This window comes from Callospermophilus lateralis, chromosome 11 (assembly GCF_048772815.1).
Source record: "Callospermophilus lateralis isolate mCalLat2 chromosome 11, mCalLat2.hap1, whole genome shotgun sequence".
NCBI classification, from domain to species: domain Eukaryota; kingdom Metazoa; phylum Chordata; class Mammalia; order Rodentia; family Sciuridae; genus Callospermophilus; species Callospermophilus lateralis.
The window spans coordinates 46,209,918-46,224,095 of NC_135315.1; the positions used below are offsets into that span (position 1 = coordinate 46,209,918).

Below are 14,178 nucleotides of genomic sequence, written 5' to 3' on the forward strand. Positions count from 1 at the left end.
GGACCTATCAATTAAGAAAAAAAGGCATGGCAGTGGGTGGGCATGGAACATTCCTTTTTTGATCTTAAGATGTACCATGTGAGCCAAGCATGGGTGGCATATGCCTGTCATCTCAGCAGCTTGGGAGGCTGAGGCTGGAGGATTGCGAGTTCAAAGCCAGCCTTAGCAATGGCAAGGCACTAAGCAACTGAGTGAGACTGTCGCTTAAATAAATAAAATGCAAAATAGGACTGGAAATGTGGCTCAGGAGTTGAGTGCCCCTGAGTTCAATTCCCTGCCTCCTGCCCCCAAAAGATGTACTCTGTGTACATTAATGCAATTTTTATTTTGTGGAGTTTTTCCCTATCTATATCCTTCCTGTTCCCTAAGCATCCATGAGATTCTTATGTGATAGTAAAGAAAGGAAACCAATTTTCTTGGAGATGAAAGGCAAAGAGTTGGATGAGATCATCCCTGGCACTGGGACTGTGGTTTTTAAAGAAAATTTCCACACTCTGGTCTGGAGGGAATCTCACATCCCCACCAGAAGGAAACTTTAAAATGACATTTTTAGATATTTAACCTGTGAGGAACCAAATGGATGTTCCCTTGGGACATTGCTCCCCAGACATAGAGGGCTTTAATTCTACCCAGAAAGTCGCCACAGTAAAAATAAGGTAGCCATGTGCCCAGGGGCCTTGCCTGTCAGTATCTAACTTCACAGACCTCACACCTGTTTTTCTTTTTAGCAGTTGTTACTCTGTGATACACTGTATGTGTTGCTCATTTATCTTGCTGACTTTTATTTTATAGAATGTGAGTTCATGCAGGTCTTTTGTCTATTCTGCTCACCAATTTCTTAAAAGACTCTCTGGATTACAGAAGTAATTCAACAAGTACTTATTGAATGGGTAAACTGAATGAATTATGCAGGGTCTCCTTGTAGGGCAAACACATAACACTAACTTCAGGCATTAGGAGATAGGAAAAATGGTTATGAACCATTTTTTTTTTATTGATTGTTGCCTTTATGGGAAAGTTTGCTGTCAAGAAAAGGCAGGAAAGGAGGAATCCTGTCACTTCTCATGTCAATGACCACAAATACTCGCCTCAGAGCACCCTGAACTGGTTTCCGAGGCTGTAGATGAGTGCTTTCAGCATGGGGTTGATGACAGTGTTGAAAATCCCAACCCTTTTATCCTTGTCTGAAGCCTCCTCTGAACCCAGACGCATGTAGTTGAAGATGTCTGTCCCATAAAAAAGGCAAACCACAGTGAGGTGGGAGCCGCATGTGGAGAAGGCCTTCTTCCTGCCCTCAGCTGAGCGGATTCGCAGGACTGCAGCTGCCACGTGAATGTAGGAGCTGATGATGAGAACCACAGGGGTTCTTGCCATTATGAAACCCACATGGAAGAGCAGCAGCTCATTGAGCTGGGTGCTGGAACAGGAGAGCTGGAAGAGCTGGGGGAGGTCACAGTAGAAGTGATTGATCACATTGGGGCCACAGAAGTTGAGGGTAGTTAAGGCCACAGTATGGGTCAGTGCATTGGTGAAGGCACAAGCCCAGGACGCAGCCACCAGTATCCTCTGGACTGTCTGGATCATGCAGGTGCTGTGAGAGAAAAAAAATCAAATTACATATGGGGGAAACCAATTCAAATCTCAACTGATTTCTAAACCCAGACCCTCAAAGCTAGGAGGTCCTGGCATAATATATTTCAAGCTCTGAAAGAAAATGGATGTCAAACAAGAATTTTATACCCAGCAAAATTAAGTTTCATATTTGAAGATAAAATTAAAACATTCCTTGATAAAAAAAAGTAAAAAGTATCCACAACTAGAGATCCTATAGTACAGAGCATTCTCAACAAATATCCCAAGAGGATGAAGTGGAAAAAAAAAAGTGAAAACCATCAGAGGGAGAATCTACACTAAAGGGACATTCAACCAAATGAAAAACAAGATAAATAAAAAATAATAATAAATCAAAATGACAGGGAATACAAATCATACCTCAATAATAATAACCTTGAATGTTAACGGCCTAAACTCATCAATCAAAAGACACAGACTGGCAGATTGGATTAAAAAGCAAGACCCAACAATATATTGTCTTCAAGAGACTCACCTCATCGGCAAAGATGTCACAGCTAAAGGTGAAAGGATGGGAAAAAAATTATTACTCATATGGATTGCATAAACTAGCAAGGGTTTCCATTCTCATTTCAGATAAAGTAGACTTCAAACCAAAGTTAATCAGAAGAGACAAAGAAGGACATTTCATACTTCTCAAGGAAAGTATATATAAACAGGACATAACAATTATAAATATTTATGCCCCAAACAATGGAGCATCTATGTACATCAAACAAACCCTTCTCAATTTCTAAAGTCAAATATACCACAATACAATAATACTGGGTGACTTTAACACACCTCTCACTCCTGGACAGATCTTCCAAAGAAAAACTAAATAAGAAAACTATAGAACTAAATAATACAATCAATAATTTAGATTTAGCAGACATATATAGAATATCAATAAGTGAATATACTTTCTCCTCAGCAGCACATGGATCTTTCTCAAAAATAAACAAAGCAATTCTTAGTAAATAAAAAAACCAGAGATAATACTAATACCCTGTATTCTATCAGACCACAATGGAATGAAATTAGAAATCAACAATAAAATAAAAAATAGGAGCTACTGTAACAAATGGAGACTAACTAACACACAATTGAATGATGAATGGATAGTAGAAGAAATCAAGGATGAAATAAAAAAATTCTTAGAGGTAAATGAGAACCCTGATACAACATATCAAAATCTATGGGACACTATGAAGGCAGTATTAAGAGGAAAGTTTATTGCATTGAGTGAATTCATTAAAAGAATAAAAAGTCAACAAATAAATGATCTGACACTATATCTCAAAGCCCGAGAAAAAGAAAAAAAAATCAACACCAAAATCAGTAGAAGACAGGAAATAATTAAAATCAGAGCTGAAATCAATGAAATCAAAACAAAAGAAACAATTGAAAGAATTGACAAAAGGAAGTTGGTTCTTTGAAAAAATAAATAAAATAGATAAATCCCTGGGCATGCTAATGAAGAGAAAAAGAAAGAAAACTCAAATTACTAAAATATAAGATGAAGAAGAAAATATCATAATGGACACATATGACATACAGAAGATAATTAGAAACTATTTTGAAAATTTATATTCTAATAAAATTGAAAATATCGAAGACATTGACAATTTTCTAGAGACATATGACCTACCCAACCAAGAAAAGCCCAGGACCAGATAGATTCCCAGCCCAGTTCTACAAGACTTTCAAAGAAGAATTAACACTAATATTCCTCAAAGTATTCCATGAAATAGAAAAGGAGGGAATCCTTCCAAATTCATTCTATGAGGCTAATATCACCCTGATACCAAAACCAGATAAAGACACACAAAGGAAAGAAAACTTCAGACCAATATCCTGATGAACATAGATGCAAAAATTCTTGATAAATTTCTGGCAAATCACATACAAAAACATATTAAAAATACAGTACACTATGGTCAAGTGGGATTCATCCCAGGGATGCAGGGTTTTTTCAACATATGTAAATCAATGAATGTAATTCATCATATTAATAGACTTAAAAACAAGAATCATACGATCATCTCAACAGATGCAGAAAAAGCATTTGACAAAATACAGCATCTCTTCATGTTTGAAACCCTAGAAAAACTAGGGATAGTAGGAACATACCTCAACATTATAAAAGCTATATATGGTAAACCCAAGGCCAGCATCATTCTAAATGGAAAAAAATGAAAGCATTCCCACTAAAAACTGGAACAAGACAAGAATGTCCTCTTTCACCACTTCTATTCAACATCATCCTTGAGACTCTAGCCAGAGGAATTAGACAAAAGAAAAAAATTAAAGGAATACAATTAGGTAAAGAAGAACTCAAACTATCACTCTTTGCTGATGACATGATTCTATATCTAGAAGATCAAAAAATTCCACCAGAAAGCTTATAGAACTAATAAATGAATTCAGCAAAGTAGCAGGATATAAAATCAATACCCATAAATCAAACTCATTCCTATATATCAGCGATGGATCCATTGAAAGAGAAATTAGGAAATATACTCCATTCACAATAACCTCAAAAACAAACAAACAAACAAACAAATAAAATACCTGGGAATGGATCTAACAAAAGAGGTGAAAGACCTCTACAATGAAAACTACAGGACACTAAAGAAAGAAATTGAAAAACCTCAGAAGATGGAAAGATCTCCCATGTTCCTGGATAGGCAGAATTAATATTGTAAAAATGACAATACTACAGATTGTTAAACAGATTTAATGCAATTCCTATTTAAAATCCCAATGACATTCTTCATAGAAATAGAAAAGGCAATCATGAAATTTATTTGGAAAAATAAGAGACCCAGAATAGCTAAAGCAATTCTTAGCAAGAAAAGTGAAGCAGGAGGCATCACAATACCAGAACTTAAAATATACTACAGAGCTATAGTAACAAAAATGGCATGGTATTGGCACAAATACACTTCTAGACCAATGGTACAGAATAGAATACACACAGACAAACCCACATAAATATGGTTATCTCATACTAGACAAAGATGCCAAAAACATTCACTGAAGAAAAGATAAGTCTATTCAAATTGTGTTGGCAAAACTGGAAATCCATATGTAGCAAAATGAAATTAAACCTCTGTCTCTCACCATGCACAAAAACCAGTTCAAAGTGGATCAAGACTTAGGCATTAGAACAGAGACTAATAGAAGAAAAATTAGGCCCAAACCTTAACCATGTCAGCCTAGGATCTGACTTCCTTAACAAGACTCCTAAAGCACAAGAAGTAAAATCAAGAATCAATAAATGGGATGGATTCAAATTAAAAATCTTCTTATCAGCAAAAGAAACATTTAATAATGTGAGGAGAAAGCCTACAGATTGGAAGAAAATCTTTATCACATGCACTCCAATAAAGCATTAATCTCTAGGATATATAAAGAACTCAAAAAACACCAAGCAAACAAACAAACAAACAAACCCAATCAATAAATGGAATAAGGAACTGAACAAACACTTCACAGAGGAAGAAATACAATCGATCAACAAATATTTGAAAAAGTATTCAACATCTCTAGCAATTAGAGAAATGCAAATCAAAACTACTCTAAGATTCTATGTCACTCCTCTCAGAATAGCAATTATCAAGAATACAGGCAACGATAAATATTTGTGAGGATGTGGTGAAAAGGGTACACTCATACATTGTGGTGGGACTGCAAATTGGTGCAACCATGGAAAGCAGTATGGAGATTCCTCAGAAAATTGGGAATGGAACCACAATTTGACCCAGCTATCCCACTCTTGATTTTTACCCAAAGGACTTAAAATCAGCATACTATAGTGATGCAGCCACATCAATGTTTATAGCAGCTCAATTCACAAGAGCTAAACTATGGAACCAACCCAGGTGTCAATAGATGAATGGTTAAAGAAAATGTGGTATATATACTCCATTAGATTTTTAGTTGAAAGAGTTACCATATTCCTAGAGTTTGTTCTCTCTCTCTCTCTCTCCCTCTCTCTCTCCCTCTCCCTCTCCCTCTCTCCCTCTCCCTCTCTAGGCAGAGCATGAATTTATGCACCCAACTCCACCAAATAATAGTCATTTCAATCCTCTGGCCCTTGTACCACACTTGACTGTCCTTCCAAGAAAGAACTAGTAGAAACCACCGTGTCTTCCCCACGCACAGGGATTCATCTCTTGAGTCCCCGAACTCTTCAGTATATTTTGATATATCAGACAAGAAAAAACTAATTGATAAACTTTGTGAATTTCCACAGCTCCACAGAGCCTCAGGAGGCTCTCCTCCAGCAACTATTTCCATTGAGACAGCCAGGACCAGGATTGGGGACTGAAGTCCTTATGAGTTCCATGAAAAGAATTCTCTAATTAGCTCCCAAATGAGGGTTTAGGATAAGGCAGCCTAGGGGCTGAGGGAAGCCCAGGGATTTGCAGATTGTCTTCTGCTAATAAGACGGGGGTGGGGGGGCACCAAGAAAGAGTTACTTTCCTTTTGGTACTTATTCTGAAAGGAACTAGGACCTTGGAGAGTGGAGGAGGCCAATTAACAATGAGTGGTTTCAGCAGTGTCATTAGCAAGACTCATTAGCCATGTCATGAGGGGAGGGAAAAGGTGTTCATAAAGAGAAGGCCTGGGCCTAGGCCAGCCATTCCTTCCTTTTTTGCCTATTTATTGGTATTTTCATTCTTGGTCTCTTCAGCATACCCCACTCTCCTGTTCTCCTGCTCTTCTTTCTATCACAAGCTGTTTGTTTTTTTGATTCCATATTAATAAATCCATCTGCTTCATACTCTGCAATGGCTGGCATTTTATAACCGTGTCCTGATTTATTTGATCAAATCCCCTAACTTAATTCTTTGGGTGGTTTCCAGTTTTTCACTACCAAGAGACTCGCTTTGATAGGACTTTGCAAATTTTCCTGGAATTTTCAACAGTTTTATAAATTTGACAAACTTCAACTAGGCAGATTGTTTCACTTGACTTTCCTACCTATTTAGTGTGAGAAGGCCACTTCCCTAATCTTAACCAACCCTAGAAATTACCATTCAAAAAATCTTTATGATGTGGTACATGAATCATTATTTCCCTTGTTATTTTAGTTTGCACTTCTTTGTGAATAAAGCTGAAATGTCCCTCTTATATTAATGCAAATATTAACATTTTGTCATAAATGCTGAAAATATTTTTCCTATTACAGTTTCAAAGCTCTTTTATGCTAATGGTGTCTTGATAATTTATATAGTCAGATATATAAATATTTACTTCATGACTTCTCTTCTTTCTGTCACGCTTGAAGTTATTTTCCTTGTTTAAAGTTTATAAAAATCATTACCTATTTTCTATTATTTCTTTTATGATTTTATTTTATACATTTCATATTTTATAATTTTTTCTATTCAAATTCATTGTAGTACATGATATGATGTAGGAATACATCCTCTTTATATTTTTAGCTCTATAGCTTGTGTCCCAAAGTTGTTCCCAATAATAATTTGAAGTGTCACTATATATATATATATATATATATATATATATATATATATATATATATAATGTATGTTGTGTTGGTCATATTTATGTTGCTGTGACAAATATACATGAACAACTTGAAGGGAGAAAGATTTATAGATTTATTTTGGCTCACAGTTTCATAAGTTTCAGTTCATGTTCAGCTGACACCACTGTTTTGAGCCTTAGGTGAGTTAAAACATGATGGTGGAAGGATGTGACAGAGGAAAACTGCTCATCTCATGGCAGTCAGGAAGCAGGAGGTGGGGCATGGACAAGATATAGTCCCCAAGGGCATCCCCCCAGTGACCTACTTCCTCCAGCTAAGACCCACCTCTCAGCAGTCCATCTGGTTATCAATGGATTAATCCACTGGTGAGGTCAGAGCCCCCATGACCCAATCCCATCCCCAAAGCCCCACTTCTGAACAGTGTTTCATGGGTGAACCAAGCGTTGAACACAAGAGCCTTTGGGGATATTCCAGATCCAAAATACAACATATACATTAGTCTGTGTTTGAACCTTATATTCATCACCATCCCGTATTGGTCTATAGCACTGAGACAAAGACAAATGATCTCATGTGTGCATGTGTGTAAGAAGCCACAACATTGAATTTGTCACACTTTGTTCCTGTCAATTAGTGTTTCAATTAGTATTGTTTTAGTCAGGATGAGGTTGGCTATGCTGAGGTAAAAAGAAACTTCAAATTCTCAATAGATGAACACAATAAAGTTCATTTCTCGATCATACCATATTTTCGTATGGAAAAAGTGCTGTGCTCTACCTATTTAATGGCCATGACAGAAAATTGACAAAAGCTCTACCACCTTGAACTAGATCCCAACACCCCCAAGGTCACTGCAGTCAGACCATGGACCACTTGAGCTTATGACCCCAATGTAAGTGCAGGAAAGGCTGAGAAATGCAAGTGTCTCTGCCAGAGTTTCTTTAAAAATATAAGCAACAGAAATCAACCAGCTTGCTTACACACACACACACACACACACACACACAAAGTATTGTAAAAAGGGAGGAGATCACAGCACCAAATAGAAGACTGAAGAGCCAACTTTGAATGGAGAGAACTTGGGAAACATCAGAGATTCTGGAGAACAGGAAGTCCTTGAGTGTCTATCTTGAGCAGCACCCCTGGAATAAAAGGTCTCTAGTCTTTTATTAGTCCTGTGTATTTCCATTCAAGAGTCAAAATCCCAAGCACTAAATGTGTATGGAAAAGATCTGATGGAAAGATCCTTCAAAAATCCTTTTAATTTAATATTGCACAAAAGCTAGACACATGTTTTTTTTTAAGTTGTTGATAGACCTTTATTTATTTGTATGTGGTGCTGAGAATCGAACCCGGTGCCTCACACATGCCAGGCAAGTACGCTACCACTGAGCCCCAGCCCCAGCCCCCTAGGCACATGGTCTTATTGTCCTGAACCCAGATGGTGTGCACCAGGTAAAGGAAGTAGTTTCCACAAAGCAAATAACAGAATGATTAGAAATGGAGAATGGGTGTAGGGTGGCCAAGAGGTTGATATTCTCATCTTCTTTTTGATTTTTGTGGTTCCAACTTAGCTAAGCCCAAAATATTATGGAAATTGTGGTAGGGACCTGTTCCTTCCTTTGAAGCAAGAAAATTAGGGAAATAGGGAATATTTAGTTGAGATTTCAAAATGAGAAATCTCTCAAAGTCAGAAAATATTTCAGAAAAATCAGATTATAATTTATCATATTACAGTCCCCTCATGCCATAAGAGCTTGGAAATAGCAAAAAGAAAGATTTAAAAATTGTTACAGCTTCTATGAAAATGTTCCTGACAATAGTAAAGGAAAACAAGAAGTACTATTAACAACCCCAAGAATATGTAGCACTCTATCTTAACTCCATTATGAGGATTTACACATGTCCAACTATTTCTCATTGCCTCCTGTTTTTGCATGCCTACTCACACACATACAAACTCTAAAACACTCTTGGCAGGTATTCTTAAGTCTGTGAATGAAGTAATCTGGTCACCATTCTGAGCTCTGTACTCTATGATGTACAGAGGGAGATCCCAGGTGGGGAGAACAACCAGTTCAGCTAAATATTGTGGACCGTTCCTTCTCCAGCTCATCCCTCTTGAGACATACAGTCTCATGCTTTGATTGGGAATGAAGACCTTTCCAGCCAATGTTCTTGGTAATCTCATTAGCCAGGACCAGGTCATATGCCAAGAAGAATGAGACAAATCACATGTCAAGGAATGAGGTTACCTGTGACTGAGTGGACAAATTAGCCCCTGTGGTGGCTAATCTCTCTGAGATCAAAGAATTTCCACCTGCAGTCTAATAAACTATGGTTCCATTAGTGAGAAAACTAGAGAGGTAAGGAAGGAAATAGCCACCAGATGGGCCACCAAGAGTGTCTTGGAATATCCCCCAAACTCACCCATGTTTCCTGACCTTCCACCTTGCTTCAGTTCCTGGCTGTCTCCTCCTCTCCACCTCCCCACACACTACTAGTTGGTTATAATGTTTTCTCCTCAGCTCCATCACTTATCTCACCTGGTGAGCACCTAAACACCTTTAAAAGTTATGCAGCCTTTTCTCAGATGCCTCTTCTGATTCACTGGATCTGGAACAGGCCTACGAATTTGCATTTCTAGTAAGTTTCCAGGTGACTCTGCTGCTGCTGGTCTGGGAACCACAGTTTGAGAACCGCAGCTCTAAGTACATGTCATTCTCTAATTTGATCCTTTCTCTCCCTAGAAAATACCACACTCTTCAGGCAGGAACATGTCAGACTGAGTTGACATCACAGCACCCAGCATAGAAACTGCCACACAGTGGGATCCTAGCCAAGTTTAATAATTTGTATTCCATTCTGTTTGTCTTTGGTCAAATCTCTGGCTCTTTCAAAAGCTCACTGGTTCTTTCTAAACTAGCATAATCCTCAGGAAAGAGATTCTCCTCCAGGCATTTCATCTGGTTCTTTCACAACTCAGATAGTTGTTGAGGAAATAGTTGTTGATAGTTGTTGAATACCAACCTCACTGCTCCTAGAAGAGAGTCTTTAGAAAATAATGGCCTCTCAGGGCCACACCTGTAGACCTGGTGCAAATCCTGGCTCTTGCATCTATAAGTTGTAAAACTTATGGGAACTCACAACTCAGCCTCAGTTTTACCATCTATAAATGAATATGATAATGCTGTACTTCATGGAACTGTTAGGAATTTTAAATGATCATATATTTATGAGAAACAAATGTAATGCCTAATAGACATTCAATTAAATGTAGCTGTTAGTATTATCATTGCTATTCATTTAATTAGTTTATTCTCCCTCTGCCTCACTGAGACCATAAGGAAATTTGGGCTCTGAAATTTATCTCAAGAGAATCCTTCATGCCAGGCACGGTGGTGCACATCTATAATATGAGTGGCTCAGGTGGCTGAGGCAGGAGGATTGCGAGTTCAAAGTCACCCTCAGCAAATTAGCAAGGCCCTCAGCAACTTAGTGAAAGCCTGTCTCAAAATAAAAAATAAAAAGGGGCTGGCAATATAGCTCAGTGGTTAAGCACCCCTGGTTTAAATCCCCAGCACCCCTCCCCACCCCCAAATCCTTCATATTTCATACTTTTTTTCCTGAGGCTTTTGGTGAAAGCATTTATCATTGGCATTACCACTGTGAACTGCACAGTGACTGCTGGGCCATAGACCAGGGTGATGAGAGCAAAGTAAGGATCATAGGTGCTTCTCTTGGGAAAAGACAACTCAGGACAGCTGCGACAATGCAGATAGGGAGACAGATAAAAAGCCAAACCTCAAAGAGTACACTCTTATTTCATTCAGATAGAGTTTATGAATAGGTTGGTGATAACAGACATCACATCAGTGTTGTCTCAGGGTGGGAGATGACTAGAAAATATTATGAGGAACTTTCTGGGATAATAGATATATATGCCCTATACTTTGACTTGGATGATGATGATACAAGTGTATATATTTGTCAAAATTATTAAACTAAACTAAATATCTATGCACTTTACTGTACATTTATTATATCTAAGAAAATAAAAATAAGTGCTAGCATGATTACTCCCTCATGAGCAGATAGCCACATAGATTTTGCAGGCTACTGTGATCAGGAGAAAGATATCCATGTGCCTGAAGATCTGGAAGAAGTAGCACTGAGCTGGGTGTCCTGCATTGTAGATGGATCTGCTCTGCATCTAGATGTCCAGCAAGGCCTTGTGCATGGTGGTAAAGGATGTAAAGGATGTCTACATGGAACTGGTTGGAGAGAAAGTAGTATATCCAGGTGTAGAGTCATGTTGGCACCAATGACCAGGACAGTGAGCAAGTTCCCAGCTACATGTCCATGTCTATCCACAGAAAGGCAAGGTTTTTGTTAAGAGCATGATCTAGCCCATCGATTTGGACTGGTTTCCCAACAGTATTTAGCCCAACTTCTTCTCCTTAAGATGTCTGCAATCATCTCATAAACTTTGTTATTGTACCCATCCACGATATATGTAGAGACTTGTTGGCACCAATGACGAGGACAGTGAGCATATTCCCAGCTACATGTCCATGTCCATGTCCATCCATGTGATCCTCCTGCCTCACCTGCCCAAGCCTCTGGGATTACCTGCATCCAGCTCATTTTTTGAGACAAGGCCTGGCAAAGTTGTTGGGGCTGGCTTTGAACTTGCAATCCTCCTACTTCAGGCTCCAAAGTCACTGGGGTTACAGGCATGTATACCTTGCCATGGTACACATCATCTTTGGAAATTATTCCACAAATCATTTTAAACCATGCAAAACTTGATATACATTTATTTATTCATTTGTTGGAGAATTATAACTAGGCTGATATAAAGTGGAATTTATTTAAAATGGTTTACATTAAAGAAAACAAGAAAGGATCAGACCCTGGTTTAGAGTTGACTATACTGTCCAGAAAACAGGCAGGAAAAGCCAGGGGATCACAGGTACACCTCATGTTGTTGTAGAGAGATGCACTTAATCAAAGGAAATTAAAACAAGAATTTCCATAGGCCCAAAATCAAGAAAAAATAATACTAATAAAAATATTTCAGTGTTGATATAGTCATTGTTGACAAATTAGTTACAGAAATAGTCATCCATTTAACTCTAAATTTTCTATCTGGAGTTGTAGGAAAATTTCAAAGAAAAAGGGGTCTTGGGGTGCAGGCAGAGAGGTACTAAGGCCAGCCTCAGACACGTCTGTCACCCTCAGCATCACTCCCAGGCCCCAGACCACACACCTACACACTGTAAACAGACACACATCATTAACGTTCTTTATTTGAACTTAGAGAAGGAGACAGGGAAGGAAGTGCTGGCATGTTCTGTCTTCAGACTGTGTCCAGGGATGCACTGGAAGGCTGGAGTCTGCCTGTGCTCCTCCGCTGTTTCAGTTTCCCCTTCTGGCACTGATCCTTCTCCGCATCACCCGGGGATGGTTAGCTGAGTGCTGTAATGAGCAGTCTCCAACCTCAGCACCCGACACATCCATGTTCGCGTCTCCCTCTGGCCTCAAGGGTTGGAGGGGGAAGAGGTGGGACCTTTTGACCCATGCAGACATTCAGGGAACCCTGGCTCCCTCTCCTCAGTAGCTGGGCCACTCTGGAGCTCTGGAACCCCTGTGGGTCCTCTCTGTAGCTGTGGGGACGATGAGGGAGGGAAGAGAGGGAACTATGGAGGACACACCTTCTTTAGTAATTTGTTCAACATTACAATAATGATTAAATAACTTGTGGGCATGTCCACCTCGTGGAATATTGTAATCATTACGTGAATGTCATCTTGTTAATTTCTTTTTTAAATTTAAGGTCTGTGGTTAGTGATGAAAAGAAAAATAAATTCTTAATATATTAGCTAGAGTTATTGCCCAGCATTGCAACTATTGATGCCTACATTCTCTCTTCCCAAACTGAATATTTACTATCAAGGGTGCATCCCCACAATTTTACATCATCAATTATGAAGGGATTATCAGATGCCATTCATCCTTCTTGATGGGCCAATGAGGAAACAGACCCAGAGGGGAAAAGTGACTTGCCCAGGGTTAATCTGCATTCAGGATGTCTCACTCACGCACAGACTTCTCTGACTTTCCTGGGAGATCAACAGGGCTGGTCCTACCAAATAAAGTGGATAAAAGTTGGCAAATGAATGGTTGTGCTGGAGAAGTTCATCCCATGAGATGGGACTGTCAGCTCCACAAGCATTATAAGGCAGCCAGACAAATGAAGGGCATGGGACAGAGAAAGAATGAGCTTGGGAGACATTGGTCTAGCCTGGGAAATTGAGTGTACTCCTGTAGATCCAGGAGGATGCTCCATTTAGGTCAGAGAGGAAGTCAGGATAGTCAGGGGGCTTTGAAATGAGGAGTAGACGTCATCTTGCCTTGGCACAAGCTGGACAGGACTGAGATACTGGCATCACCAATCTGGCCACAGAGTGAGGGCAGTACTACACAAGTCCAAAAAGAGCAGCTCCACCTGAGGCTCAGCTGCCCCAATCTCAATCCTGCTGTCCTGGGGTGACTACCAATACCTGTGGCTACCCATTCCTTTCCTTGAATTCTGGGGTCAAGGTGGGTGTGGGGCCCAGGGAAGGGCTGCTGGGGCCACACTGGGAGATGGACATCCAGGTCTCAGCTCTGGTACAATGTTCTTCTCACATGGGGATTGGGAGGAGGAGTTCCTTTGTGAGCAAGGAGTCACATGGTGATGTTGAAACCTTAGGGGTGATGGTGGAAGTTCCACATGGAGAAAGCCAGGGAGAAGAGGACTGGGTCTCCTGGCCATGGGTCTTTAACCAACCCTTTCAGACCATTTGCTCAGCAGGAAGTTGAGGAGTGACAGCATTACCCTCTGAGCCTGGTGGGCCCACACAGCCAGCCACCACACTTGAGGACTGTCAATCTCAGTTCCAGAATCCCAGACACCTTCATTCCTGCTCTCCCACTCTGTCTCTTTAGCAGGGTAGGTGAGGGGAAGCCAGGCTAGCTGAGGGCTGAGGGGTCCTCATAGG

General features: G+C 39.6%; 1 pseudogene; it reads right to left on the reverse strand.

The window, feature by feature from the left end:
• Positions 1 to 625: 625 nt before the first annotated feature.
• On the reverse strand, positions 626 to 11,345 carry LOC143410507 (olfactory receptor 3A2-like; annotated as a pseudogene).
• Between the last annotated feature and the right edge of the window lie 2,833 nt (positions 11,346 to 14,178).